The 4,756-nt window shown below is 40.6% G+C and overlaps 1 non-coding gene across 1 annotated transcript; it reads left to right on the plus strand.

Moving 5' to 3' along the window:
* The first annotated feature begins 1,237 nt into the window (after positions 1–1,237).
* Positions 1,238–1,341, plus strand: LOC148549196 (small nucleolar RNA R71). The gene has a single exon (XR_015897838.1). It is a non-coding gene; the product is annotated as a small nucleolar RNA R71 (small nucleolar RNA).
* The last annotated feature ends 3,415 nt before the right edge of the window (positions 1,342–4,756 follow it).

Below are 4,756 nucleotides of genomic sequence, written 5' to 3' on the forward strand. Positions count from 1 at the left end.
AGTCTGTATGTTCTGCACCTGGATCTGGGCCAAAAGGGCTTCAGAAATCGTTGGGCGTATTCTGTAAATTCTGATACGTGGCCTCTGTCACGCGTCCGCATGGGTCACGCGGTCGCGTCATCTGGAGCTTTTCCTTGCCACGCGGTCGCGTCAGTCACGCATCCGCGTCGTATGCGTTCTACTTAAGGTGCGTGGTCGCGTCAGTCATGCGGTCGCGTCGCTGCTTCTTCGCTTCTGGCACGCGATCGCGTCGTCCATGCGATCGCGTGGATGCCAGTTTCTTCAAAACTCCATTTCGCACTTTCCTTCCATTTTTGTACGTTTCCTCTTCCATCCTTTAAGTCATTCTGCCTTTAGAAAATCTGAAACTACTCAACACACTAATCACGGCATCGAATGGAAGTAAAGGTAATTAAAATAATTAATTTTAAAGCTTAGGAAACATGTTTTTCACACACATCACATAATAAGGAAGGGAAAGTAAAACCATGCAATTAATATGAATAAGTGGGTGAAGGATTGAATAAATCACTCAAACTAAGCACAAAATAACTCATGAAATATGGGTTTATCAATGCCTTCAAGTAGAGTCTTGATTCTGGAGAGTCTATCTTCGGATGATGGTGAGTTGAGATTGGAGGGATGAGAAGGGCCATTTTGGTTTTGATATGGATGTTGAGAGGTATTATTAGGTGGGTGCTGATATGATCTCTGTGTGGAATGTTGGTGAGCTGCATTGTTGTTGGGGTTGTGACGTCTCTGATCTTGGCCTTGATCTTGTTGATTTGCCCACCCAAAGTTCGGGTGGTTCCTCCAACCCGGATTATAAGTTTTGGAGTATCGATCATGGGTCTACCTAGGTGAGTTTTCAATGTAGTTGGCTTGCTCCTGGTTACTTTCATCCTCTGCATTCACTCCTTCTTGAGTTGCTGATGAGGTGGTGACTGCTACGACTTGGTTTCTTTCCATCTTCTTGGTAAGGTCAGCCAGCTGCTTGGTGATCATCTTGTTTTGAGCCAGCAGTGCATCTACGTTGTTCAGCTCCATCACTCCTCTAGTGTTGCCCCTTTCAGAAGCATAGAAGTAATCATTCTCAGCTACAGTCTCAATGACATCTATGGCTTCTTCAATGTTCTTCTTCTTGTTCAGAGATCCCCCGGATGAGTGGTCTACTGCCTTCTTTGATTCATAAGAAAGACCCTCATAGAAAATATGTAACTGCACCCATTCATTGAACATGTCTGGTGGGCACCTTCTTGTCAAGTCCTTAAACCTCTCCCATGCTTCATAGAGAGTTTCACCATCTTGTTGCCTGAATGTTTGTACTTCAACTCTCAACCTGTTAATTCTCTAAGGAGGGTAGAATCTCGCCAATAATTTGTTCACTACATCTTCCTAGGTTGTTAAACTCTCCTTCGGGAAAGATTCCAGCCATTTAGATGCTTTGTCCTTGAGTGAAAAGGGGAACAAAAGCAATCTATAGGTGTCAGGATGAACACCATTAGACTTCACAGTATCACATATCCTTAGGAAGGTGGTGAGATGTTGATTGGGGTCTTCTTAGACACTTCCTCCGAATGAACAGTTGTTCTGAACAAGGGTGATGAGCTGTGGCTTTAGTTCAAAGTTATTGGCATGTATGGTTGGCTTTTGGATACTACTTCCGCAATTTCCTGGGTTTGGATTGATGTAAGAGCCCAAAACTCTTCTCTCTTGCCCAGCATGATTTGCTGGACCTTCTCTGGCATGGTTGTGAGCCTCTTCTTCATGGTGGTTCTCCATATTCTCCTCCATGTTTGGTTTAAAATACTCCTCCTCTTCCTCAGCACCAACGACTCTCTTTCCTCTTGCTTTCCTCCTTAATCTAAGGAAGGTCCTCTCAGGTTCAGAATCAAAGGAAGTTGAAGCCCCGCTTCTTCTACCTGTCATACAACCAACAGAGCAAAAAGCAGGAAAGAGAATTGATGGAGAAGTTACTCCTATTAGGGGTGCTGTTAGTGTGAGTGATGTAATATATCAAACAGTTAGTGGGTTAGTGAACTGAATTGTAAAAAAAATTGAAGATAACACCACAAACGGGTAGGGGGTAAAGGGAAGAAAATAACTAAAACTGAAAGTAAATCACTCAAATAAAATTAAACAAAATAAAAGAAAAATGCTCAATCGAGTTATCCACCAATTAATCATTGTTGATACAAAATCAATCCCCAGCAACGGCGCCATAAACTTGATGCACGGAAACTTGTCTCTCAACAAATTTCCCTTCGGCAAGTATACCGAATTGTCGTCAAGTAAAAACTCACAATAGAGTGAGGTCAAATCCCACAGGGATTGATTGGTCAAGCAACTTTAATCAGAGGAATGTTCTAGTTGAGCTAAGCAGAAATTTAGTTGAGATTTGCAGAAACGTAAATGGCGAGAAAGTAAATAACAGAAAATGTAAATGCTGGAAATAAAGAGCAGAATGTAAATGGCGGAAAGTAAATTGCAAAATCTTAAATGGGGAATTGGGAGGATGAGCATAAAAGTAGATGGCAGAAAATAAAGAGAATGGGTAAGATCAGAAATGGGAGATTCATTGGGCTAAGGAGATGTTGTATTCTCCGGATCAAGTTCATTCTCATCTCTTCCTCAATCAATGCATTCATTTATCTCCTTGGCAATCTTAAGTGATTGGATTCCAATTCCTTGGTAATTCAATCTCTCAAATCTTGATCAATAGCCAATTCCTTGGTCTAATTGCTCATGAGAAAAGATGAAGTATGGTCACTGATTATACCACATGTATTCCCAAATCAAAGTGTTAGTAGGATTATATGTCACTATATCCATCCAAACCCCAATTTGGTCCAACATGAGAAAGCATTTCTAGCATGATCTCTTCATTCCTCTTCCAAGGTTCTGAAGAGATCCAAGTATGAATAGCTTCTTTTCCAAGACAACTACCCAATTGGATGAAGATTAAAAGCCTTCTAATAAAATTAAGAGAAAAGAAAGAAGAAGAATAATAAAAACTATTATTGATCCATCAAATTACAACAGAGCTCCCTAACCCAATGAAAAGGGGTTTAGTTGTTCATAGCTCTGGAAATGGAAGAAGATAGAGAAGAATGCATTGTCCAATTAACTAGAAATTACAGAAAAAGTAAAATATACAGAGTGTAGTTCTCCAAAATGCCAAAAAGCTCCCTTACTAGTTCAAAACTACTCCTATATATACTACTCTTTTGATCTTCTAGTTGGCTCTTCAAGTCTTGGATATGGGCCTTCGATCTTAAGTTGAAGTAGTTACAATCTTCAGTGGGCTCAGCTTTGCTTGCAGAAAAAGTGTGAGTTAGGCATGGACGTTAGTTAGGACGTTAGTGGTGTTAACGTTAAGTGAAAATATGGGTTCGAGAACGTTAGTGACGATCACCTTTTTCACTAACATTCCAAACCAAAAACGATCCACGTTAACTTCAACGTTAGTGGTACTAACGTGACCACTAACGTTGCCTCTTGGTCCTTCACAAACGTTATTGGCATTCACATTTTCCAATAATGTTGCTAATTACCTCCTTTCCCCGCGTTAGAGTTCATGTTAGTATAACTAACGTGACCCTTAACGTGGGCATGCCTAAGCTTCGAGAGCGTTAGTGACACTTACCTTTGTCACTAACGCTCCAAACGCCCCTCCTTCCCACGTTAGATTTCACGTTAATTAGATTAACGTGGCCACTAACGTGGTGGTAATTGCCATCTCCAACGTTAGTGACAAAGGTGAGTGTTACTAACATTGGCCTATCACTCCTTGCTCCACGTTACCCTTCACGTTAGTGGTCTTAAAGTGACCACTAACGTGGGCAATGTTGGCCTAGTCTAACGTTAGTGACAAATGTGAGTGTCACTAACGTTGGTAATTTCTTCCTCCTCCCACGTTAGAGTTCACGTTAATTAGATTAACGTGGCTATTAACGTGGCTTATGTATGGCCTTTTGGAACGTTAGTGGTGTTCACTTTTACCACTAACGTTGGAGCTCCTCTTTTCTTTTCACGTTAGCTCCCACGTTAATGTAACTAACGTGGCAACTAACGTGGGCTATGATGGCTTTCGAAGGCGTTATTGGCGATCACTTTTCTCATTAACGCCACAAGCTTATGCCCATTCCACGTTAGTGGTCACGTTAATTAGACTAACGTGGCTCTTCCTTGCTTCCTTTGTCCTGAAATCAAGCAAATAAAGTGCATCAAAGCTCTATTCCAAGTCATGAGATCATGCATTATCCAATTTGTCATTCAATTCATGCATAATTCTCATGAAATCATGTAAAGTTCACAATGTTTGCTTGAATCAAGATGTAAGTGTATTTCTACCCAAAACTTGCTTATTTACTAAGAAAATGCATGAAACTACCCTAAAATAGTAAAGAAAAGGTCAGTGAAATTGGCCAAAATGCCCTGGCATCAGAAAACTTATTCGTTGCCCCATCTCGAAGCTTTTTCTTTTCCTTCTTTCTTGGTGGCCAACCTAAAAAGAGAGAAAAAAGAAAGTGAATTAAGCCAAAGATATCAAAGCAAAGAGAACATAGGCGGGGGCTAATGCCAAATAAAAGTATGGTTCTCTACTACATGGTAGCTACAACATGTAGATGAGAAAATAATGTAAGCTAATGGCATATGAACTAACACTTGATGCAAGAGTAAAATCAAAGCATGAAGAGCATAGTGAGCATCAAGTTCAAATAAGAAAAAGTGGGTTATGAAAGACATGTAAGCT

This window comes from Arachis ipaensis, chromosome B8, assembly GCF_059453495.1.
Source record: "Arachis ipaensis isolate K30076 ecotype BB chromosome B8, ASM5945349v1, whole genome shotgun sequence".
Classification (NCBI taxonomy): domain Eukaryota; kingdom Viridiplantae; phylum Streptophyta; class Magnoliopsida; order Fabales; family Fabaceae; genus Arachis; species Arachis ipaensis.